This window comes from Chlorocebus sabaeus, chromosome 11 (assembly GCF_047675955.1).
Source record: "Chlorocebus sabaeus isolate Y175 chromosome 11, mChlSab1.0.hap1, whole genome shotgun sequence".
Lineage (NCBI taxonomy): Eukaryota > Metazoa > Chordata > Mammalia > Primates > Cercopithecidae > Chlorocebus > Chlorocebus sabaeus.
Genome location: NC_132914.1, coordinates 26364833 through 26392527, shown reverse-complemented (window position 1 = coordinate 26392527; position 27695 = coordinate 26364833). Strand labels below are relative to the sequence as shown.

The 27695-nt window shown below is 40.5% G+C and overlaps 1 protein-coding gene across 2 annotated transcripts in view; it reads left to right on the top strand.

Moving 5' to 3' along the window:
* LMNTD1 (lamin tail domain containing 1) overlaps positions 1-27695 on the top strand; it is a 245139-nt gene that overhangs the window by 28556 nt on the left and 188888 nt on the right. The window lies entirely within an intron of this gene.

Genomic DNA, 27695 nt, shown 5'->3' with positions numbered 1-27695 from the left:
ATGGAATGGGTACCTTTTCCTAGTTATCTGTTTCATAAATGAGCATTTCTGAAAATAAGAGAAACCTATGAAAATCAGGAGAGTTTGATAGCTTTGTAGGCAATATTTGGATTAAGACTGATGGCAAACTTTAAGGATTATTTTAACTCAAAGATTTATGATTCTATGAGTTGACTACTTCTGAAAAGAACACTTATATTTGAGAACAGTTCATCTTGCATCTCTATTGACAGTACAATGGCTGTGCCTTTTTCATATGTGAAAGGTGTTTTCAGTACATGTTGAAGATAAGAACAGTCAATGAGTATTGCTGGAGGTCCAATCCAAGTATAAGCCAAGTTTATGCCAAAGATAGGTTGGGCTCTGAGGCACACAGTCCCAGGAGGAAAGGATGATTAATACCTATGTGCACACATCATACTCAGGGGATGATGAATTCTGAGCACCCAAGTCAGAACCAGGGAAGCTGGATTCTGCCATCAAGTCCAACCTGTGAGTGCAGGCAGCAAAGAGCAGGCCATGGAAGTCAGGTCCAAAGTTGGCTAGACCCTGGAATGCAGATGGGAGAGAGGAAGGAGGCAGGTGATACAAGAGGGTCTGCCACCATCTCTGTAAGCAGGAAGGCATGTCCAGGGGTGTCTTTTTAGCATCTGTTGGCCATGGGTGTGGCACACAGGCAAGAGTGTGGGATGGTAGCAGATATCCAAAGTTATTGAAGAATGAAGCATTTCACTTGGGTGGACTTTCTAAATCCCAGAACAAAATTCTTTTAAATGCATACATTCAGCATTTTCAGGGATGCCTTTTGAGTGGATTTTTTTTTTGAGACAGAGTCTCACTCTGTCACCCAGGCTGGAGTGCAGTGGCACAATCTTGGCTCACTGCAATCTCCACCTCCTGGGTTCAAGCGATTCTCTCACCTCAGCCTCCGGAGTAGCTAGGATTACAGGTGCATGCCACCATGCCCAGCTAATTTTTGTATTTTCATAGTAGCGACAGGGTTTTACCATGTTGGCCAGGTTGGTCTCGAACTCCTGACCTCAAGTGATCCAACCACCTTGGCTTCCCAAAGTGCTGGGATTATAGGCGTGAGCCACCGAGCCCGACCCATCTCCTTTTTAAGCAGAGTTTATGAGTTTAATGTAAACTTTACTAGATGACCAGCCCTGACTGTACTGTGCTTTAAAATAGCAACACCTTCAGGTTTATTGAGCTCTGACAGGCTCCTTGCCCATACAGGAAATGATAGAGTTTTCTCAAACTGCCACATTAAAAAAAAATTCTTGTGTTATTTGTGTGTCTAATTTTTTTCCTCTGGCAGGCAGACAGCATTTCTTATTACATCTAACTCTTCTCAGTGTGCCCATCTCTATTAGAGCTTTTCACCTTCCCCCTCGTCCGCCAGCTTATTTCTGATTTATCTGTTTGGGGCTAGAAAAACAGATGTTTGGCTCGTTAAGATGTGATGTAAAATAAGAGAGGCCATCCTGGAAAAATGTCTTATGAATTCAGCACAGAAACTTTAGTGTGTGGACATCGGACTTCAAACACCTATTTTACCTACTAAGGACCCTTTTGGCGCCTTTGTGTTTTGTTTTGTTTTGTTTTCATAGCTGTGCTTCAGAGGGATCATCTCTGAATACATGAGGTCAGAGTGTAATCTTAAATGTTGTTGGACACTATACATTTGCTGTCACATCTTTTGTAGGACTGTGACTGGCACAGAGTAAAGGCTTACTAAATATTCATTGTACAAATAATATAATGATGAATGAGGCAGAGTGTGCAGTTTCTGCTCTACTAAATTCAGCTGCATACACAGTTTAGTAGAAGGCAGAAAATATGTAAGTGTTAAGGACAATGTGGATAAAAGTCAATGATGTTGATATTATTTTGCAGGGGGTTCACAAACTCAAGGTCAAGGGCAACAGTGGCCAGTGCAACTTTTCATTTTATGTTAGTGCCTGTGGGTCATGCATGAACTCTCCAGTTCACAGGCTGCACCACTGCTTTGTTGTTTTACACTTGGCTAAGTCATACGGTGAAGTTAGCTGTTTGCTGTACCCTGAGGGTGTTTGGATTTTCAGGTCCCTGAGGGGTTAACAGAATCATTATTGAGTGTTTTATCATACAAGGCAATACCAGATGATGAGAAGCATATTCGAAACCCAAACTCCTGACTCCCCTCCAATCCCAAGCTTGTTCCTCTGCAGCCTTCCGCGGAGATGCCCCCTTCTCATGCCCAAAACCTTGGGGCTGTTCCTCTCTTTCTTTCATAGCCATCATTTGCTCCATTAGGAAATCATATCCTTTTTGAAAGGTATAGAATTTAAGTATTTCTCATTATCCCCATTGCTACTATCTTGATCCAACCTACTTGCCTCTGGCTCAGAATATTGCAGTAACTTTGATTGTTCCAACAGCAGCCGGGGCGATCCTCTTCCTATGCAAGCAATCACATCAGTTTTCTGTCCAGAACCCTCTGTGGATTTCCCATCTCATTCAGCATAAAAGTGGAAGTCCTCTCCATGGCCCACTTCTCTTCCCTGTCTCTGCTGACCATATTTATTAGTCTGTCGCCTGCCTCAAGAGTGTGATCTTCTTGACAGAGAGATTTTGATTATTCATTTTTATATCTCAAGTGTGTAGAATAAGGCCGTGTTTTAGGGGCTCAATCAACATTTGTTTAAGGTACAAACAAATGAATAACTGAGAGGAAAAATAGGGACACAGAATTATTCATTTAAGAAACATGAGGAGGTGTTGGTCAAATGATACAAACTTTCAGATATAATAGAAACATGTTTTAGGGATCTAAGGCACAGCATGAATGGTGAGGAATGCGTTTATTAATGTGATTGTGGTAATTATTGAACAATGTAAACATATATTATCATGCTATATACCTTGAATATATACAACCCTTATTTGTTAATCAAATATTTAAAATAAAATTTGTTTTAGAAACTACATGGCTGGGTGCAGCGACTCACATCTGTAATCCCAGCACGGGGAAGGCTAAGGTGTAAGGATCGCTTGAGCCCAGGGGTTCATCGTTACAGTGAGCCATGATCACACCACTGCACTCTAGCCTGGGCGACAGAGCGAGACCCTGTCTCTCTTTCTCTCCAAAAAAAAAAAGGTACCCCTGCCAATGTATTAACATGTTAATAGATGTGGTTATTAGTTGACGTGTGTTAACTGTAAGCCAGGCACTGTTCTAGGCCCTTGGAATACTCCAGTGACCAAATCAGAAGAAACCGCCTGTTGTGAAGGTTAACAGGCAATGAACAGAGATGAAGACAGCAGATGAGGACAGTAGTTAGGAGCCCAGTGTCTGATGTCAGTTCACCTGGGTTTGAATCTCTTTCCTGCCACTTACCAGACTATGTTCAACAAAGTTACTGAAGCCTTGGTTGCTTTGGTTTCTCTCCATCTGTAAAGTTGGGGTAACACACCTGTTGCGAGGTGTTGGTGGGGATTATGATAGAACAATGGTAGAGCTCATAATAAAGCACTTGACATGTGGCAAGAATTCATAGATATTGACATTAATAGAGTAAATGAAAACATGGAAGCTAAACAGTAGTGGCTATAGAGTGGAGTACAATCCACAGGAGGCTTTAGGAGAGAAGCAAGGATCCAATGCCTGAAGTTGTAGTGCTCAGTTTAGCACTTTCGAATTCAACCTAAGGAAAGAAAATCAGTTCATAGAAAAGAAAACTGGCCTTGCTCTGTGAGAAACTCATGTATACCTGGATCACAGACACATGGAAGAGTCACATAACAGCAGCGGAGTTTTTGATGTGGCAAGAAAAGCTAGAAAATGTACTCCCATCTTGTTGAAGAAAAGAAGCATTTATATTGAAAAGGTATACTTTACCACTTTTCTCATCCTTCAGAGAAACAACAAAAGAGAAAATAGAAATTTATTTTATCATTTTAAAATTATAAAAATTATATATTTAAAATACTTGTATTTTAAAAGTATATTTTATAATTTTGTAAGTTATAAAATTTGTGTTGCTAACTGTAAAAATTGGAATTGAGAACAGAATTGAATGGAATTAGAAAATTTGGGAGTTTCATTAACATTAAAAAAGGACTTTTTTTGGTTGAAATGCACTTTGAAAAGATTGCATGGGGAATCATGGTAGGCGTTGTTATTCCGTCTGAAATGCAGTCACTTGTGGGAAAATATAGTTTCCTCTGGAAGAGCAGCTCTGTTGTAACTTAAACTGTGACAGTAGCTAGTCCCTTTTTGCTCTTTTAGTGTAGTACACCTGAATTTAAAGCAGAGTTAAAAGAGAGTCTAAATTATGGAATAACATGGTCACATATGTATATATTGTGCATCTGAATATTTATAAAGCTAAGGCTTTTGGAGACACTAAGTTCAAAGGATTCCCTTGAAGGGCTGGACACAAACTCTGAGTTATTACAACCAGAATTTACATGTAGGATAAAAGTCTTACAATGAAAGTTTCAAAAAAGGAGGAATTGGCAAATCTGTGATCAGTCTTGGATCACAGAGAATTCTTTTGCATTAGTTATGCCCAAGACAGTTTGACCATCCATTTTGCCAAAACTAGTCCATCCCTGGGGGATGAGCAGGGAAGGGGGAGGCAGAGATGGCTGTGGGGGCTCCAGCCCCACCTGCCGTCCTGCCCACGGAACACTGGGAATTGGCTTTGGGAAAATGGCAGAACAAGCACCTGCAGTCTTAGATCATTCTTTCCTGGATCACAGCCTGCCTACCATTAGCCAATCTGCCCTGAGGAACAATCTGGAGATGGAAATATTCTCGTAAACTTCACAGAGCAAATGCAGACAAGAAAAGAGGGCCCAGGCCTCCCTCAACTGTCTTGTGAACTGATTACAAAAGGTAAATTTAGAAGTTTGTTTATGGTGCATTTGACATGCACTGGAAAGAAGTGAAAAGGGCTACAATGTGTTTTAAGTTTGTTGTATGTTTTGAATATAGAACTTTTACATTTTAAGTCAAATTGATAATCTTTTCCTTTAGGTTTTGCTTTTTGTGTTTTATTTGGAGTGGAAAGCTGGAAAACTAGTTAGCTATATATATATATATATATATATATATATATATATATATATATACACACACACTATATATATATAGTTGAAAAGCATGTATCCCTTACCCAGCAATTCTACTTCTACAGATATAGTCTAGAGAAACTCCTGTACAAGTACACAGGCAAACACATACAAAGATGCTCTTTGCAGTATTTTTTTAATAGTAAAGAAATTGAAAATGAACTAAATGTCACTGAATGGGGAAATGAGTAAATAAATTGAAGCAAATTATAGAATGCTTTTACAATGGCATGGCAAAGACTGTCAACCCATCACCAAACCTGTTTCCTATTTTGGGGTAAATTGTTTCACATTGATTAAGTCAGTTGATGAATTTCACTCATTCAATGAAATTTAATGAATGGTTATTAGGTTTTAAGTACTGAACCATGTACAATGGATAAGGCAAGAAGCTCATAGCTTAGCCATCTTTGTACTTTACTAGCCAAAATATGATGTTGAAGCTTATTAAGGCTTACCATTAATTAGATCATTTTAGCAGCTGGTTTGGTCTTAGAGTCAATTATTAAATTTTCAATATGCAAATTGATGTTAAATTATTTTACCAAGTATAGAGCAAATTCTTGTTTTCTGTTCAACCTTGGCTTCTCCGATTCCTATGTTCCCTTTCCTTTCCAGGCCTAGGTGTGCTAACGCCAGCCCCTCCCACAGTCTCATCACAAGGAGAAAGGAGAGTTATAAAATCATTCCCACTAAGGTCTTTGTAGAGTCTTAACATGTTGCTCCAACCTAAAGAGCAATCTACATTTTAAGGAGAAAATTTTTTACCCAAGGCAATGGTATTGCAAGTATCACTAAGGGTACTGCAAGTATCAAATTCTTCTATCTGCCCCTTAAAACGCTTTTCTTTCACCTGAGTGAGTGGTTCTCACTTGCAGCTGCACAGTAGAATCACCTGGGGAATGATTCTAAGAAGACTGATGCTTGCACTCCAATCAAGAGCAATTAAATCAGAATTCCCAAGGGTATAGCCTGGCACTTGGAACTTTCTAAAAGCTCCCCTGGTGACTCTAATGGGCAGGCTTGGCTGAGATCAATCAAAATGTCTGTTGTAAGTAAAACCCCACACTTATCTGACACACACACAGTCACAGAGAGACAAATAGGAAGTTACAAAAGAAGTTTTTAAATTTTGGGGATAATAGAAAAAGTAGAGATTGGGGAAATAATTGAGAAAGGAGGCTCTGGGGTCAGATGAGTTGAGTTTGTGACAGCGCTGCACACACTGGCTGTGTGAGCTTGTACATCAACCCCTTTCCTATACAATGGGGACAACAATGACACCTACCTCTCACAGGACCCTTATGAATATTAAACACGTAGAACAGGGCATCTTCATTACTGTTGTATCCTTCAAGTACTGCTTCAAATTTCACCTGCTCTGTCAAATCTCTTTTGCCTCATGCAAGAAGAATAAACCACTCCTTTCTCTGTCCTCACACACCCTCAATCAAGATTAATATTAGTTACCTATGTATCACGTGGCATTGCAATTGATAGAGTCTCTTGTCTATATTCCCATCACGATAATTTTCTGTTAAGCATGGTGAACTTTTGAAAGAAGATCATTTTATTATGTTAAGGAAATATCTATCAATTCTTACTGTTTTGAATGTTTTTCTTTGTCACCCCTTCCCCATTTTCACTCTCTAGAAAAGTAGAAGCTGTCAGATGGACTCTTATGCAAGCTCCTACCACCTCTACCTGCCACTTGCCTCTGTGTCAGTGTACCCTGCCTTCACTCTGTTACTGTGGATAAGTTGCCCATTCTCCTGCTAAAAGCCAACCCCTCCACTTGTCCAAGAGATCACATCCCCCTCTTGTCTACAGCACACATCTGCCTTACGGGTTTGACTGATGTCAGTGAAGTGTCTGGTTTTGGTGGCGCCTTGGAACCAAGAGGCAGATAGTACCCAAGACTGCATAGGGACACTGGATCTCTGTAAAATTCACCTGTTACCTAGGCACTACCCACTAAAGTGAATAAACAGAAATTCTGTGCCTATCAGGGCCTCAACATAAAGTTAACATTAACATTAAATACTATAGCTAATTAAAGTCAATATTAGCAGCTAGGGAAAGAGCAAGGCTGACTCAGAGCTTGTGAGTCTTACTAGCCATGTAAGTTGTTGAGAAAGTTATTTTACCTCTCTGAGCCTCTGTTTCCTGCTATTAGTCTGATGGGCTTCCCTTTGTAGGTAACCTGACCTTTCTCTCTGGCTTCCCTTAAGATTTTTTCCTTCATTTCAACTTTGGTGAATCTGGCAATTATGTGTCTTGGAGTTGCTCTTCTCGAGGAGTATCTTTGTGGTGTTCTCTGTATTTCCTGGATTTGAATGTTGGCCTGCCCTACTAGGTTGGGGAAGTTCTCCTGGATGATATCCTCAAGAGTGTTTTCCAACTTGGTTCCATTTTCCCCCTCACTTTCAGGCACCCCAATCAGACATAGATTTGGTCTTTTTACATAATCCCATACTTCTTGCGGGCTTTGTTCATTTCTTTTTCTTCTTTTTTCTTTTGGTTTCTCTTCTTGCTTCATTTCATTCATTTGATTCTCAATTGCTGATACTCTTTCTTCCAGTTGATCGAGTCAGTTACTGAAGCTTGTGCATTTGTCACATATTTCTCATGTCATGGTTTTCATCTCTTTCATTTCATTTATGACCACCTCTGCATTAATTACTCTAGCTATCAATTCTTCCACTTTTTTTACAAGATTTTTAGTTTCTTTGCGCTGGGTACGTAATTCCTCCTTTAGCTCTGAGTAGTTTGATGGACTGAAGCCTTCTTCTCTCATCTCGTCAAAGTCATTCTCCGTCCAGCTTTGATCCATTGCTGGCGATGAGCTGCGCTCCTTTGCTGGGGGAGATGCGCTCTTATTTTTTGAATTTCCAGCTTTTCTGCCCTGCTTTTTCCCCATCTTTGTGGTTTTATCTGCCTCTGGTCTTTGATGATGGTGACGTACTGATGGGGTTTTGGTGTAGGTGTCCTTCCTGTTTGATAGTTTTCCTTCTAACAGTCAGGGCCCTCAGCTGTAGGTCTGTTGGAGATTGCTTGAGGTCCACTCCAGACCCTGTTTGCCTGGGTATCAGCAGCAGAGGCTGCAGAAGATAGAATATTACTGAACAGCGAGTGTACCTGTCTGATTCTTGCTTTGGAAGCTTCCTCTCAGGGGTGTACTCCACCCTGTGAGGTGTGGGGTGTCAGACTGCCTCTAGTGGGGGATGTCTCCCAGTTAGGCTACTCAGGGGTCAGGGACCCACTTGAGCAGGCAGTCTGTCCCTTCTCAGATCTCAACCTCCGTGTTGGGAGATCCATTGCTCTCTTCAAAGCTGTCAGACAGAGTCGTTTGCGTCTGCAGAGGTTTCTGCTGCTTTTGTTGTTGTTTAGCTGTGCCCTGTCCCCAGAGGTGGAGTCTACAGAGACAGGCAGGTTTCCTTGAGCTGCTGTGAGCTCCACCTAGTTCAAGCTTCCCAGCGGCTTTGTTTACCTACTTAAGCCTCAGCAATGGCAGGCGCCCCTCCCCCAGCCTCCCTGCTGCCTTGCGGTTAGATCGCAGACTGCTGTGCTAGCAATGAGGGAGGCTCCGTGGGCGTGGGACCCTCCCGGCCATCTGTGGGATATAATCTCCTGGTGTGCCCGTTTGCTTAAAGCGCAGTATTGGGGTGGGAGTTAACTGATTTTCCAGGTGTTGTGTGTCTCAGTTCCCCTGGCTAGGAAAAGGGATTCCCTTCCCCCTTGCGCTTCCCAGGTGAGGTGATGCCTCGCCCTGCTTCAGCTCTCGCTGGTCGGGCTGCAGCAGCTGACCAGCACTGATTGTCCGGCACTCCCTAGTGAGATGAACCCAATACCTCAGTTGAAAATGCAGAAATCACCGGTCTTCTGTGTCACTCGCGCTGGGAGTTGGAAACTGGAGCTGTTCCTATTCGGCCATCTTGCTCCGCCCCCCTATCGATCCTCCTCTTCTGGGTTTCTAAAAATTACCTTTAGGAGGAAAACACCCCAAAAGGAATGGGCACAAAGTCTGTTGCAAGTGACAGTATCGTGGAGGGTAGATTAAACTCTAATCTTGAACTCAGTTCATGGATGACCACTCTGCAGGATGTGTGGAGAAGCAGCTTCTCCAGATGTGCTGAGCTGGAGGTCAGCATTTAAGGTGTCACCCAGAGGCCTGGTAATTGAGGATTTGGGATGTAGGGAGCTCATCAAGGGAATGTGTTGGTGCTCAGTACCAAGCACTGAGCTATAGAAATCCCCAGGGCTGGTGGAGGCAAGAGCAAGAGAAGTTGGAAATGGAGCAGAAGAGGCAATTGATGAGGCCAGAAGAGAACTAGAAAAACGTGTAGGAAGCTTAACAAGAAATAGACAGAAAAAAGAGGACATCCCTCACCCCCTCTTCAATCAATCTCCCTATTCCCACTGGCCACTGATGACTTGCCTCAATCAACCCAATGGACACTTTTTTTAGACTCTGTCTTTTTTTTAACCCACCAGCAACAATTTACATTAATAGTCATTCTCCTTCATTTTGGAAACCACTCTCTTCCTTTGTCCATGATACTCCTCTCTGCTTTTCCCCTTGTCCTTCTGTCTCCTCTCCCAATATTTCCCCCCATCTTCTCCCTTTGTTGCTCCTCAGCTGCCAGCTCTATTTAGGAATCTGCTTGAATCCCATTTCTAAAGGAGCTCCTTTAGACTCCATGCCCTCCTCCCACATCATCCATCTCTTTCATAGGTGGGGTCCTGTGAAAAAAGTGAAAGTATTTCCAGATACTTTCTCTCTTTCCAATGTTTACTTTTCCTATTACCTGTTGACAGCAAGATTCTATTGATATTAAATATTTTTTCTAATAAGCTAATTTAATTTATGCATGTATTCAATCATCTGCTCATTCCCTTAACAAATATGCATAAGGTTTTATGTGCCAGACTCTATTCAGAGCACTGCACTACAATGTTAATTATCAAATGAGGCTCATATACATTTTGCCAGAAGCCTTCAATTCCTAGGTCCAAAGAAGTAAGTCATGATCATAGAGTTAACATTTTTGTTGTAGTTTACATAACGCTTTTGTGTAATTTATGCCATATAATGCTCATAACAACTGCAAGAAGTAGATTGGACAGGTATCATTTTAACCTCAGAAAACAAGGCTCAGTGATTCCCACTAAAAGATCTAGCTAAAAAAATGGTAGAGTCAAAACACACACAGATCTTTTGGCTCCTAAGCTAACCTTGATTTCGTTTCTACCCGTCACGTGTCAGAACTAGTAGTAAGAGTGCTTTAATGTCTAGAAGGAGAACAGGACTTGTGTGGTGCATTGATTTTCTGTTGCTGCTATAACAAATTACCACCAACTTCATGCCTTAAAACAACACACATTTATTCTCTTAAAGGTTTTGGATGTCAGAAGTCCAAAATGAATGCCTCACTGTGTTGAAATCAAGGTGTCTTCAGGGCTGCATTTCCTCCAGAGCTTCCAGGGGACAATCCCTTTCACTGCATTCTCCCATCTTCTGGAAGCTGTCCTCATTCCACGGTTCATGACATCGCTCTTTCTTCTGCTGCTGCCATCATCCCATTGCCTTCCTCCTCTTCTAGCAGATCTCCTTCTGTCTGCCTATAAGAACACTTGAGACTGCCTCACAGGACCCACTCAGAGAATGCAGGATAATCACCTTACCTCAAGATCCTTAATCTACTCACATCTGAAAGTCACTTTTGCCATACAAGGTAACTTTCACAGGTTCCAGAAATTAAGACCTAGATGTCTTTGGGGCCATTATTCAACCTACCACATATGGTAGCCTTTAAACTCTATACATGGGGGACATTAAAAAAATACGTATACACACACACACACACACACACACACATATACACATATGAAGTCATTCCAGCTCTAGACTCCTTTTTCTGTTTCCCTGCATTTAGATCAGTTCATCAGAGCTTCATTCATTCAGCCAAAAGACATCATGGAGATTCAGGCACCATGCTAGGTACTGGGCATACAACAAGCAGATAACAGTGGTGAAGGTAAAAATAAGATCTGATTAGAGTTTACGTTACCTGAGTGACTCAGCAAAGGTTTCCTAGACATAAAATTGCTTGACCTAAGCCTTGAATAGCAGTAGGAGTTTGTTAGGTAGATATCAAAAGAAAGAATTCTAGAAAAAGGGACAGAGATGGTCCAAAGCCTAGAAGTGTGAAATCCACAGTGAATTCCATCCAGGCTGTGAGCAGCGGTTCAGTGTTGTTGACAGTGTGGGGTGTGTGTGTGTGTGAGTGACCTTAGAGACTTCAGACAGAACTGGTTAGTTGTAGGAAATGATATACTTTTTTCAGGCTGTTCATTCATTTGTTTTAACAAGAAACATTTGAGTTACTCTAAAAAATTTTAATTTTGCTATCTCTCCATCTAAAGCCACAGTATTTTTCTTATTTCTTTAGTTGAGAGTGAAAAGAAAAGTGCTCTACCTCACTGAACACACACAAAAATCTTTGAATAGATAGAATTATGTTAAAGGCTAAGATGGTAAAACAAGCTTAATAAGCACTCTATCTCTGGATGGAAAATTTTTTTCTATTTCATGAAGAAAATACTCCAATGGATAGAAGTTTACCCTTAAATTCCACCACACAGAATAAAGAAAAAGCAATCAAAGAGGATGTGTTAGGGATCAGAACTGGCGAGCAAAGGAAATCCAAATGTATAAAGAACCATTTAAATCAGACTGGCATAAAATGAGGTCCATTCTAATCTAACTTTTGAATGCATCGTTATTGCTTCCTAAGGAAATGGGATCAGGCTTATTTTCCAAGACCACTTGACTGGAAAAATAAAATCAAATAAATATTTTAGTAGTACTCATGGCTATGAGTGTGTGTGTGCACGCATGCACGTGTGTGTATGTGTGTGTGTGTGTATGTATGTGTATGAGTAAGAGACAGGAGAGAAAAAGAGAGAAAGGGAGTCAATCCTTTACTTCTCAATCATATTTTGGAAGCATTCTCATGTTTTTGTTCTTTAAGGCAATATACTATAAATGTTCTGAAACGGAATACTGGAACGCTGGAGTTAAACCATTATACCTGAGTAAAATGATGAGTGGGATTAAACTCAACCATCTGAATTCAGCTACATAGTCAAGGATTCCAGTGTGGACAAACTTCCTTCATCCTAGTCCCTCCTCATCACTGTATTCCTTATAGCCTGTGCTTGAGTGTCCCCATCCTAAACAAAACAATCCCTCCTAAAACCATCAAAACACCAAAAGCTTCCTTTGATTCTGTTAATCCTCTTCTTGCCTTGATTAGTAATGTTTTTAAAAATTATCTTTGTGATCTCCTTGCCCTCATGATCTAATCATATCATAACACCTAAACATGTGATTTCTGTCTCCAGTACGCTACTAAAATTGCCCTTTAATAACATTTCTTCTTAATCAGCAAATGCGATAGCTTTGCTGCAATTTTTGTCCTCTTCGACTTCCCTGGTATTTGAGGTTAAACCTTTGTCCTTCCCTTGACGTCCTGCCCTGCTTTATACTGGTTCCCTTTGTTCTCTTCACTTTCCTTCTCTGCTTCTTTGACTCCTGTATGCCCCTAGAAATAGGTGTTACACAAGGGGTCTCTGCTCTCCTTAAAGACGTTACTTGAGAATCTCTCAACTCCACAGCTGTGACTGTTAAAGACAAGTGGCTTCCCAATTTTCCTTCAGTCTGAGCCTCTGCTGTCCTCTCAAATTTCTTATGCCTAAACCAAACCCAACACCTTCTTCTGAAGCTAGCGGAGCCTTCCTTATATCTAATCAATGAGACCACTATTCTCCCAGTCCAAATTAATAACCTTGGAAGTTTCTGTGGTTTCTTCTTAACCTCTGATTAGTGAGATGCCAAGCCCCATGGTGTCTCCTTTACCCCTTGGGTCCCCTCGACTTCCATCTATATGATAACCACTTCAATTCAGCCTCTCATTGCCTTTCTCCTGGACCACAATCCTAGTTTCCTAATCATCCCCTCATCTTCATTCTTCTCTTTCTTCAATCCATCCTTAACCCATTGCCAGCTATAAAAAGCATTCATAGCCTTGTGTTGTCCAATAAATTAAATCTAGATGAGGGTGTGGGGTCTGTTTCAAGATAGCTGAATAGGAATAGCTCTGGTCTGCAGCTCTCAGCGTGATCGATGCAGAAGACGGGTGATTTCTGCATTTCCAACTGAGGCACCTGGTTCATCTCACTGGGACTGGTCAGAAAGTGGGTACAGCCCACAGAGGGCAAGCTGAAGCAGGATGCGGCATCACCTCACCCAGGAAGCTCAAGAGGTCAGGGGATTTCCCTTTCCTAGCCAAGGAAAGCATGACAGACTGGACCAGGAAAATCAGGACAATGCCACCTAGACATTGCACTTTTCCAACAGTCGTAACAAACAGCACACCAGGAGATTATATAGCATGCCTGGCTCAGCAGGTCCCATGCCCACAGAGCCTTGCTCACTGCTAGTCCAAGATTGAACTGTGAGGCAGCAAGCCTGGCTGGGGAAGGGGCATCTGCCACTCCTGAGGCTTGAGTAGGTAAACAAAGTGGCCAGGAAGCTCGAACTGGGTAGGGCTCACTGCAGCTCAACTAGGCCTGCCTGCCTCTGTAGACTCCACCTCTGGGGGCAGGGCATAACTGAGCAAAACGCAGCAGAAACTTCTGCAGACTTAAACGTCCCTGTCTGACAGCTCTGAAGAGAGCAGTGGTTCTCCCAGTATGGTGTTTGAGCTCTGAGAACAGACAGACTGCCTCCTCAAGTGGGACCGTGACTCCAGTGTAGCCTAACTTGGAGACACCTCCCAGTAGAGGCTGACTGACACCTCATACAGCCAGGTGCCCCTCTGAGATGAAGCTTCCAGAGGAATGATCAGGCAGCAATATTTGCTGTTCTGCAGCCTCCACTGGTGATACCCAGGCAAACGGTCTGGAGTGGGCCTCCAGCAGACCCCAACAGACTTGCAGCCAAGGGACCTGACTGTTAGAAGGAAAACTAACAGAAAGGAATAGCATCAACATCAACAAAAAGGACATCTACACCAAAATCCCATCTGTAGGTCACCAACATCAAAGAACAAAGGTAGATAAAACCACAAAGATGAAGAGAAACCAGAGCAGAAAAGCTGAAAATTCTGAAAGCCAGAGTGCCTCTTCTCCTCCAAAGGATTACAGCTCCTCACCAGCAATGGAACAAAGCTGGATGGAGAATGACTTTCACGAGTTGACAGAAGTAGGCTTCAGAAGGCAGGTATTAACAAACTTCTCCTCACTAAAGGAGGATGTTCGAACCCATTGCAAAGAAGTTAAAACCTTGAAAAAAGATTGGATGAATGACTAACTAGAATAAACAGTGTAGAGAAGAAATTAAATGACCCAATGGAGCTGAAAACCATGGCATGAGAACTACATGATGCATGCACAAGCTTCATTAGCCAATTCGATCAAGTGGAAGAAAGGGTATCAGTGATTGAAGATCAAAAAAATGAAATGAAGCAAGAAGAGAAGTTTAGAGAAAAAAGACTGAGAAGAAATGAACAAAGCCTCCAAGAAATATGGGATTATGTGAAAAGACAAATCTATGTTTGATTGGTGTACCTGAAAGTGACACAGAGAATGGAACCAAGCTGGAAAACACTCTTCAGGATATAATCCAGGAGAACTTCCCCAACGTAACAGAGCAGGGCATCATTCAAATTCAGGAAATACAGAGAACACAACAAAGATACTCCTCAAGAAGAGCAACCCAAGACATGTAATTGTCAGATTCACCAAGGTTGAAATGAAGGAAAAAATGCTAAGGGCAGCCAGAGAAAGGTCGGGTTACACACAAAGGGAAGCCCATCAGACTAACAGCAGATCTCTTGGCAGAAACCCTACCAGCCAGAAGACAGTGGGGACCAATATTCAACATTCTAAGAGAAAATAATTTTCAAGCCAGAATTTCATATCCAGCCAAACTAAGTTTCATAAGTGAAGGAGAAATAAAATCCTTTACAGACAAGCAAATGCTGGGAGATTTTGTCACCACCAGGCCCGCCCTACAAGAGATCCTGAAGGAAGCACTAAACATGGAAAGGAACAACCAGTACCAGTCACTGCAAAAGCATGCCAAATTGTAAAGACTATCAATGCTATGAAGAAACTGCATCAACTAATGAGCAAAATAACCAGCTAACATCATAATGACAGGATCAAATTCACACAAAACAATATTAACCTTAAATGTAAATGGGCTAAATGCCCCAATTAAAAGACAGACTGGCAAATTGAATAAAGAGTCAAGACCTATCAGTTTGCTGTATTCAGGAGACCCATCTCACATGCAGAGACACATATAGGCTCAAAATAAAGGGAAGGAGGAAGATCTACCAAGCAAATGGAAAGCCAAAAAAAAAAGCAGCTGTTGCAATCCTAGTCTCTGATAAAACAGACTTTAAACCAACAGAGATCAAAAAAGACAAAGAAGGGCATTACATAATGGTTAAGGGATCAATTCAACAAGAGCTAACTATCCTAAATATATATGCACCCAATACAGGAGCACCCAGATTCATAAAGCAAGTCCTGAGAGACCCACAAAGGGACTTAGACTCCCACACAATAGTAATGGGAGACTTTAACACCTCACTGTCAATATTAGATCAACGAGACAGAAGGTTAACAAGGATATCCAGGACGTGAACTCAGCTCTGCACCAAGCAGATCTAATAGACATCTACAGAACTTTCCACCCCAAATCAACAGAATATACATTCTTGTTAGCACCACATCAAACTTATTCCAAAACTGACCACATAGTTGGAAGTAAAGCACTCCTCAGCAAATGTAAAAGAACAGAAATCACAACAAACCATCTGTCAGACCACAGTGCAATCAAATTAGAACTCAGAACTAAGAAACTCAATCAAAACCGCACAACTACATGGAAACTGAACAACCTGCTCCTGAATGACTACTGGGTAAATAATGAAATGAAGGCAGAAATAAAGATATTTTTTGAAACCAATGAGAACAAAGACACAATGAACCAGAATCTCTGTGACACATTTAAAGCACTGTGTAGGGGGAAATTTATAGCACTAAATGCCCACAGGAGAAAGCAGGAAAGATCTAAAATGGACACCCTAACATCACAATTAAAAGAACTAGAGGAACAAGAGCAAACACATTCAAAAGCTAGCAGAAGGCAAGAAATGACTAAGATCAGAGCAGAACTGCAGGAGATAGAGACACAAAAAAAACCCTTCAAAAAATCAATGAACCTAGGAGCTGGTTTTTGAAACAATCAACAAAGGTTATAGACTGCTAGCAAGATTAATAAAGAAGAAAAGAGAGAAGACTCAAATAGATGTAATAAAAATGATAAAGGGGATATCACCACCGACCCCACAGAAATACAAACTACCATCAGAGAATACTATAAACGCCTGTATGCAAATAAACTAGAAAATCTAGAAAAAATGGATAAATTCCTGAACACATAGACCCTCCCAAGACTAAACCAGGAAGAAGTGGAATATCTGAATAGACCAATAACAGGATCTGAAATTGAGGCAATAATTAACAGCCTACCAAACAAAAAGTCCAGGACCAGATGGATTCACAGCCAAATTCTACCAGAGGTACAAAGAGGAGCTGGTACTATTCCTTCTGAAACTATTCCAATCAACAGAAAAAGAGGAAATCCTCCCAAACTCATTTTATGAGGTGAGCATCATCCTGATACCAAAGCCTGGCAGAGATACACAAAAAAAGAGAATTTTAGACCAATATCCCTGATGAACATCGATGGGAAAATCCTCTATAAAATAATGGCAAACCAAATCCAGCAGCACATCAAAAAGCATATCCACCAAGAGCAAGTTGCCTTCATCCCTGGGATACAAGGCTGGTTCAACATATGCAAATCAATAAACATAATCCATCACATAAACAGCACCAAAGCAAAAGTCATATGATTATCTCAATAGATGAAAAAAAGGCCTTTGACAAAATTCAACAGCCCTTCATGCTAAAAACTCTCAATAAACTAGGTATTGATGGAACATATCTCAAAATAATAAGAGCTATTTATGACAAACCCACAGCCAGTATCATACTGAATGGGCAAAACCTGGAAAAATTCCCTTTGAAAACTGGCACAAGACAGGGATGCCCTATCTCACCACTGCTATTCAACACAGTGTTGGAAGTTTGGGCCAGGACAATCAGGCAAGAGAAAGAAATAAAGGGTATTCAATTAGAAGAAGAGGAAGTCAAATTGTCACTGTTTGCAGATGACATGATTGTATATTTAGAAAACCCAATCATCTCAGTCCAAAAACTCCTTAAGCTGATAAAGAATTTCAGCAAAGTCTCAGGATAAAAAATCAATGTGCAAAAATCACGAGCATTCTTATACACCAATAACAGACAGACAGCCAAATCATGAGTGAACTCCCATTCACAATTGCTACAAAGAGAATAAAATACCTAGAAATCCAACTGACAAGGGTTGTGAAGGGCCTCTTCAAGGAGAACTACAAACCACTGCTCAACGAATTAAAAGAGGAAGAATCAATTTAGTGAAAATGGCCATAGTGCCCAAAGTAATTTATAGATTCAATGCCATCCCCATCAAGCTACCAATGACTTTGTTAACAGAATTGGAAAAAATGACTTTAAAGTTCATATGGAACCAAAAAAGAGCCTGCATTGCCAAGACAATCCTAAGCAAAAAGAACAAAGCTGGAGGCATCACGCTACCGGACTTCAAACTATACTACAAGGCTACAGTAACCAAAACAGCATGGTACTGGTACCAAAACAGAGATATAGACCAATGAAACAGAACAGGGACCTCAGAAATAACACCACACATCTACAACCATCTGATCTTTGACAAACCTGACAAAAACAAATGGGGAAAGGATTCCCTATTTAATAACTGGTACTGGGAAAAATGGCTACCCATATGTAGAAAGGTAAAACTGGATCCCTTCATTACGCCTTACACAAAAATTAATTCAAGATGGATTAAAGACTTAAATGTTAGCCCTAAAACCATAAAAATCCTAGAAGAATAGCTAGGGAATACCATTCAGGACATAGGCATGGGCAAGGACTTCATGACTAAAACATCAAAAGCAAAGGCAACAAAAGCTAAAATTGCCCAAGATGGCTGAATAGGAACAGCTCCAGCCTCCAGCTCCCAGCGTGAGCGACACAGAAGACGGGTGATTTCTGCATTTTCAACTGAGGTACCTGGTTCATCTCACTGGGGCGTGTCAGACAGTTGGCGCTAGTCTGTGGCTGCAGCCCGACCAGTGAGAGCTGAAGCAGGATGAGGCATCGCCTCACCTGGGAAGCGCAAGGGGGAAGGGAATTCCTTTTCCTAGCCAAAGGAAATCGAGACACACAACCCCTGGAAAATCGGGTAACTCCCACCCTAATACTGCGCTTTACCAAGGGTCTTAGCAAACGGCACACTAGGAGACTATATCCCACACCTGGCCCAGAGGGTCCCACGCCCACGGAGCCTCCCTCATTGCTAACACAGCAGTCTGAGATCTAACTGCAAAGCAGCAGCAAGGCTTGGGGAGGGGCGCCCGCCATTGCTGAGGCTTAAATAGGCAAACAAAGCCCCCAGGAAGCTCGAATTGGGTGGAGCCCACTACAGTTCAAGGAGGCCTGACTGCCTCTGTAGACTCCTGCTCTGGGGACAGGGCCTACCTAAACAAAAAGCAGCAGAAGCTTCGGCAGAGGTAAATACCCCTGTCTGACAGCTTTGAAGAGAGCAGTGGATCTCCCAGCATGGAGGTTGAGATCTGAGAACGGATAGACTGCCTGTTCAAGTGGGTCCCTGACCCCTGAGTAGCCTAACTAGGAGACATCACCCACTAGGTGCAGACTGACACCTCACATCTCACATGGTGGGGTACACCCCTGAGACGACGCTTCCAGAGCAAGAATCAGAAAGCAACACTCGCTGTTCAGCAATATTCTGTCTTCTGCAGCCTTCGCTGCTGATACCCAGGAAAACAGGGTCTGGAGTGGACCTCAAGCAAACTCCAAAAGACCTGCAGCTGAGGGTCCTGACTGTTAGAAGGAAAACTAACAAATAGAAAGGACATCCACATCAAAACCCCATCAGTACATCACCATCGTGAAAGACCAGAGGCAGATAAAACCACAAAGATAGGGAAAAAGCAGGGCAGAAAAGCTGGAAATTCAAAAAATCAGAGCGCATCTGCCCCTCCAAAGGAATGCAGTTCATCGCCAGCAATGGAACAAAGTTGGACAGAGAATAACTTTGATGAGCTGAGAGAAGAAGGCTTCAGTCGATCAAACTTCTCAGAGCTAAAGGAGGAACTACATAACCAGCGTAAAGAAACTGAAAAGCTTGAAAAAAGAATGGATGAATGGAATACTAGAATAATCAACGCAGAGAAGAACTTAAAAGAACTCATAGAGATGAAAACCATAACATGAGAAATACGTGACAAATGCACAAGCTTCAGTAACTGACTCAATCAACTGGAAGAAAGAGTATCAGCGATTGAAGATCGAATGAATGAAATGAAGTGAGAAGAGAAGTGTAGAGAAAAAAGAGAAAAAAGAAATGAACAAAGCCTCCAAGAAATATGGGATTATGTGAAAAGACCAAATCTACGTCTGATTGGAGTGCCTGAAAGTGATGGGGAAAATGGAACCAAGTTGGAAAATACTCTTGAGGATATCATCCAGGAGAACTTCCACAACCTAGTAAGGCAGGCCAACATTCATATTCAGGAAATACAGAGAACACAACAAAGATACTCCTCGAGAAGAGCAATTCCAAGACACTTAATTGTCAGATTCACCAAAGTGGAAATGAAGGAAAAAATGTTAAGGGCAGCCAGAGAGAAAGGTCGGGTTACCCACAAAGGGAAGCCCATCAGACTAACAGCAGATATCTCAGCAGAAACTCTCCAAGCCAGAAGAGAGTGAGGGCCAATATTCAACATTCTTAAAGAAAAGAATTTTCAACCCAGAATTTCATATCCAGCCAAACTAAGTTTCATAAGTGAAGGAGAAATAAAATCCTTTACAGACAAGCAAATGCTTAGAGATTTTGTCACCTCTAGGCCTGCCCTACAAGAGACCCTGAAGGAAGCACTAAACATGGAAAGGAACAACACATACCAACCATTGCAAAAACATGTCAAAATGTAAAGTCCATCGATGCTAGGAAGAAACTGCATCAACTAGCAAGCAAAATAACCAGCTAATATCATAATGACAGGATCAGGTTCACACATAACACTATTAACCTTAAATGTAAATGGACTAAATGCTCCAATTAAAAGACACAGACGGGCAAATTGGATAAAGAGTCAAGACCCATCAGTTTGTTGTATTCAGGAGACCCATTTCACATGCAGACACACATCTAGGCTCAAAATAAAGGGATGGAGGAAGATCTACCAAGAAAATAGAAAACAAAAAAAAGCAGGGGTTGCAATCTTAGTCTCTGATAAAACAGACTTTATACCAACAAAGATCAAAAGAGGCAAAGAAGGCCATTATATAATGGTAAAGGGATCAATTCATCAGGAAGAGCTAACTATCCTAAATATATATGCACCCAATACAGGAGCACCCAGATTCATAAAGCAACTCCTTAGAGACTTACAAAGAGACTTAGACTCCCATACAATAATAATGAGAGACTTTAACACCCGTCTGTCAACATTAAACAGATCAACGAGACAGAAAGTTAACAAGGATATCCAGGAATTGAACTCAGCTCTGCACCAAGCAGACCTAATAGACATCTACAGAACTCTGCATCCCAGATCAACAGAATATACATTCTTCACAGTACCACATCACACTTACTCCAAAATTGACCACATAGTTGGAAGTAAAGCACTCCTCAGCAAATGTAAAAGAACAGAAATTATAACAAACTGTCTCTCAGACAACAGTGCAATCAAACTAGAATTCAGGACTAAGAACTCAATCAAAACCGCTCAACTACATGGAAACTGAACAACCTGCTCCTGAATGACTACTGGGTACATAACGAAATGAAGGCAGAAATAAAGATGTTCTTTGAAACCAATGAGAACAAAGATACAACATATCAGAATCTCTGGGACACATTTAAAGCAGTGTGTAGAGGGAAATTTATAGCACTAAATGACCATAGGAGAAAGCAGGAAAGATCTAAAATTGACACCCTAACATCACAATCAAAGAACTAGAGGAGCATGAGCAAACACATTCAAAAGCTAGCAGAAGGCAAGAAATAACTAAGATCAGAGCAGACTGAAGGAGATAGAGACACAAAAAAACTCTCCAAAAAATCAATGAATCCAGGAGCTGGTTTATGGAAAAGATCAACAAAATTGATACACTGCTAGCAAGACTAATAAAGAAGAAAAGAGAGAAGAATCAATAGACGCAATAAAAAATGATAAAGGGGATATCACCACCGACCCCACAGAAATACAAACCACCATCAGAGAATACTATAAACACCTCTATGCAAATAAACTAGAAAACCTAGAAGAAATGGATAATTTCCTGGACACTTACACTCTCCCAAGACTAAACCAGGAAGAAGTTGAATCCCTGAATACACCAATAGCAGGCTCTGAAATTGAGGCAATAATTAATAGCCTACCAACCAAAAAAAGTCCAGGACCAGATGGATTCACAGCCGAATTCTACCAGAGGTACAAGGAGGAATTGGTACCATTCCTTCTGAAACTATTCCAATCAATAGAAAAAGAGGGAATCCTCCCTAACTCATTTTATGAGACCAACATCATCCTGATACCAAAGCCTGACAGAGATACAGCAAAAAAAGAGAATTTTAGGCCAATATCCCTGATGAACATCGATGCAAAAATCCTCAATAAAATACTGGCAAACCGAATCCAGCAGCACATCAAAAAGCTTATCCACCATGATCAAGTGGGCTTCATCCCTGGAATACAAGGCTGGCTCAACATACGCAAATCAATAAATGTAATCCAGCATATAAACAGAACCAAAGACAAAAACCACATGATTATCTCAATAGAGGCAGAAAAGGCCTTTGACAAAATTAAACAGCCCTTCATGCTAAAAACTTTCAATAAATTCGGTATTGATGGAATGTATCTCAAAATAATAAGAGTTATTTATGGCAAATCCACAGCCAATATCATACTGAATGTGCAAAAACTGGAAAAATTCCCTTTGGAAAACTGGCACAAGACAAGGATGCCCTCTCTCACCACTGCTATTCAACATAGTGTTGGAAGTTTTGGCTAGGGCAATCAAACAAGAGAAAGAAATAAAGGGTATTTAGTTAGGAAAAGAGGAAGTCAAATTGTCCCTCTTTGCAGATGACATGATTGTATATTTAGAAAACCCCATTGTCTCAGCCCAAAATCTCCTTAGGCTGATAAACAACTTCAGCAAAGTCTCAGGGTACAAAATCAATGTGCAAAAATCACAAGCATTCTTATACACCAGTAACAGACAAACAGAGAGCCAAATCATGAATGAACTTCCATTCACAATTGCTTCAAAGAGAATAAAATACCTAGGAATCCAACTTACAAGGATGTAAAGGACCTCTTCAAGGAGAACTACAAACCACTGCTCAGTGAAATAAAAGAGGACACAAACAAATGGAAGAACATACCATGCTCATGGATAGGAAGAATCAATATTGTGAAAATCGCCATACTGCCCAAGGTAATTTATAGATTCAATGCCATCCCCATCAAGCTACCAATGACTTTCTTCACAGAATTGGAAAAAGCTGCTTTAAAGTTTTGTGGAACCAAAAAAGAGCCCATAACAATCCTAAGCCAAAAGAACAAAGCTGGAGGCATCACGCTACCTGACTTCAAACTACACTACAAGGCTACAGTAACCAAAACAGCATGGTATTGGTACCAAAACAGAGATATAGACCAATGGAACAGAACAGAACCCTCAGAAATAATACCACACATCTACAGCCATCTGATCTTTGACAAACCTGACAAAAACAAGAAATGGGGAAAGGATTCCCTATTTAATAACTGGTGCTGGGAAAATTGGCTAGCCATAACTGGAAAGCTGAAACTGGATCCTTTCTTTACTCCTTATATGAAAATTAATTCAAGATGGATTAGAGACTTAAATGTTAGACCTAAATCCATAAAAACCCTAGAAGAAAACCTAGGTAGTACCATTCAGGACATAGGCATGGGCAAAGACTTCATGTCTAAAACACCAAAAGCAATGGCAGCAAAAGCCAAAATTGACAAATGGGATCTAAATAAACTAAAGAGCTTCTGCACAGCAAAAGAAACTACCATCAGAGTGAACAGGCAACCTACAGAATGAGAGAACATTTTTACCATCTACTCATCTGACAAAGGGCTAATACCCAGAACCTATAAAGAACTTAATCAAATTTACAAGAAAAAAGCAAACAACCCCATCAAAAAGTGGGCAAAGGATAGGATATAAACAGACATTTCTCAAAAGAAGACATTCATACAGCCAACAGACATATGAAAAAATGCTCATCATCACTCGCCATCAGAGAAATACAAATCAAAACCACAATGAGATACCATCTCACACCAGTTAGAATGGTGATCATTAAAAAGTCAGGAAACAACAGGTGCTGGAGAGGGTGTGGAGAAATAGGAACACTTTTACACTGTTGGTGGGACTGTAAACTATTTCAATCACTGTCGAAAACAGTGTGACAATTCCTCAAGGATCTAGAACTAGAAATACCATTTGACCCAGCCATCCCATTACTAGGGATATACCCAAAGGATTATAAATCATGCTGCTATAAAGACACACGCACATATATGTTTATTGTGGCACTATTCACAATAGCAAAGACTTGGAATCAACCCAAATGTCCATCAGTGACAGACTGGATTAAGAAAATGTGGCACATATACACCATGGAATACTATGCAGCCATTAAAAGGATGATTTTGTGTCCTTTGTAGGGACATGGATGAAGCTGGAAACCATCATTCTCAGCAAACTATCGCAAGAACAGAAAACCAAACACTGCATGTTCTCACTCATAGGTGGGAATTGAACAATGAGATCACTTGGACACAGGACGGGGATCATCACACACCAGGTCCTGTTGTGGGGAGTGGGGGGGAGGGATAGCATTAGGAGATATACCTAATGTAAATGCCAAGTTAATGGGTGCAGCACACCAACATGGCGCATGTATATATATGTAACAAACCTGCACATTGTGCACATGTACCCTAGAACTTAAAGTATATATATATATAAAAAAAAAAAAAGCCAAAATTGACAAATGGAATCTAATTAAACTAAAGAGCTTCTGCACAGCAAAAAAAAAAAAAAAAAAAAAAAAAAAAAAACTACCATCAGAGTGAACAGGCAACCTACAGGATAGGAGAAAATTTTTACAATCTACCCATCTGACAAAGGGCTAATATCCAGAACCTATAAAGAACTCAATCAAATTTACAAGAAAAAATCAACCCCATCAAAAAGTGGGCAAAGGATATGAACAGACAGTTCTCAAAAGAAGACATTTATGCATCCAACAGACACATGAAAAAATGCTCATCATCACTGGCCATCAGTGAAATGCAAATCAAAACCACAATGAGATACCATCTCACACCAGTTAGAATGGCGATCATTAAAAAGTCAGGAAACAACAGGTGCTGGAGAGGGTATGGAGAAATAGGAATGCTTGTACACTATTGGTGGGAGTGTAAAGTAGTTCAACCATTGTGGAAGACAGTGTGGCGATTCCTCAAAGATCTAGTACTAGAAATACCATTTGACCCAGTGATCCCATTACTGGGTATATACCCAAAGGATTATAAATCCTGCTACTATAAAGACACATGCACACGTATGTTTCTTGTGGCAGTATTCATAACAGCAAAGACTTGGAACCAGCCCAAACGTCCATCAGTGATAGACTGGATTAAGAAAATATGGCACATATACACCATGGAATACTATGCAGCCATAAAAAAGGATGAGTTCATGTCCTTTGTAGTGACATGGATGAAGCTGGAAACCATCCTTCTGAGCAAACTATCACAAGGACAGAAAACCAAACACTGCATCTTCTCACTTATAGGTGAGAATTGAACAGTGAGAGACACAGGGCAGGGAACATCACACACTGGGGCCTGTCATTGGGGTGGGGGGATGGGAGAGGGATAGCATTAGGAGAAATACCTAATATAAATGACGAGTTAATGGTTGCAGCAAACCAACACAGCAAATGTATACATATGTAACAAACCTGCATGTTGTGCACATGTACCCTAGAACTTAAAGTATAATTTTAAAAAAGACAAAAAAAAAAAAATCTAGATGAAGGTGGCCATAAACTTTGTCAGTTATACTACAATATCTAGAATAAAAAAGGCAGTAGACTGATCCACTGCACTTAATGTCATCAGAACTGTGTCCAATGGAGGTATTTCACTTAAAGAGGTATGTAAGAAACACTGAGTTTAATTAGAGTACAGTGATGAGAATGGGAAAGATCCATGATCATGTTATGTATAATGAGTGGTTAAATAAACAGAGACATTCTGGCCATAGGAACCATGGTTTTAAAAATGTTTAAAGCTGACTTCAATACTTGAGTAATTGTCCTTTGGAAGAGGATTTCTTTTGTCCCATGCAGCCATAAGTGGTAGAATTTAAACAAAGAAGTGAAAGTAGTAAGAAAAAGGATTTTAAGTCAATATGATGCAAAAATAGAACTAAACAAAGTTGGGACAGGTACTCTCAAGAGGTAGCAGATTCTCTGTCACTAGAGGTAGCCGTTTAAACTAGATGACTTTGTGGGAGTGTGATAGGGTTGATTCACAAATATGATTCTTTTCAGTCATGAAGTTCTTTTTGTTTGTTTGCTTGTTTGTTTGCATAGCTCTTTATTAGCCTGGCATGTAAGACTGATCCACTTGTCCAGCTTTCCCTCCCAATATTCATACGTGTCCCTGGTATTTCTCGTATCTACAATTTCCCTGACTTGAAGTTTCCCCTTTTAAAATTTCATGCCATTTTTCAGCGGTCAAATCATATGTCACTTTTTGAGAAAAATTTCCCTTCTCCCCACTTCAGATACCACCACAAATAGATAGGTTCCATTCCAAAACTGCAGACTTCATTTATGCATTTTAAGTCCCTTATTATTCTGCCCTATGTTATTTGTGTATATTTATTATCCTACGTACTAGCATGTCAGCTTCATGAGGACAGGAATTGTCTCTGTATTGTTAGATCCCCTATAAGACCTAGTAAAACAGAATTTCTTTATTTTTTTCAACAAATCTTTTTCTTTAGAATGAAAATACTATACTAACCTCTTAGGGGCCTTCCAACCTAAAAAAAGGTGTATTAATCTGGTCCTAGAACTTATTTCATAATTAATAATACAAAATACCTCGTCATCCCCATATTGACTATGTGTACAAACAGTCAGATATACCAATGTCAAACTGGTTCTGTAAGACAGTGTTTAAAACCAGACTTCAAAAGGTAGATAACTCACATGCTGATTGGTAGTAGGATTTCGCCTGTGAATAGCCACTGTACTCTGGCCTGGGCAACACAGTGAGATCCCATCTTAAAAAAAAGGGTAGATAACTATTTTTCAAACACTTTTGCAACATTCCTATTGAGATACTCAGCACACATGTTCCTGATAGAATTTTGAATATTAAAGGAATTGTACATCTGGTTATATTCTTATGAAATTAACTGACACTAAATCAAGTGCTCCACAAAGTTGAAGATAGTATAATTAAGAACATCATCAATGAAGTAAGCAATGAACCCTGGCAAGCCTTCACAAGGGGAACATCTTATTGTGATGTATCAGAAATTTTTACCACTCACCTCTACCATTTCTTCCTGAACTTTATAGTCTTACAGAACATTTCCATTGCTGCAGGTTTCTGTTTGGCAAATTGCTGCCAGTGCTCCAGATGTTTGTCAGTATGAATTTATAGAAACGTGCATTGTACAAAATTCAAAGGAAGGGCTGTTAGAATAGGTTAGATAAAACAAGAAGAAAACCAGAGCAACTAACATTGAAAAATAAGCATGAATTATTCATTTGTTTTAGCTGATTGTTTTTTTTTTTCTCTCTCTCTCTCCTCTTCCCATCTGCCTTTAGTTCTCCACTGACTGAAATTAGCAGGGACTAAAAATCATATCACAAGTTGACATGCTTAACTGTAGCCTCCAGAAAAATCCAAATGTATTGGAGTCTAATGGCAGTTACATCAGATCAGAAGTAAGAGTTTTTACTCTTGGTGTTTCTTGAGAAGTAAACTTCTGGATCTTTTGACTGTCCGCAATTAAAAGCCCTTTAGAAAAATTCCCAGAGAAAGCTCTTTCATGTGGGTCTGAGGCAGTTGTGGACTTGCCAAGAAAAGGAAGTTCTATGACTTCCTGACCATGTCAGCACCTGGGGATTTAACAAAAAATCAGTTATTTCCCACTAGGTACATTTTGGGCTTTCTGCTACTTTGCCCTTT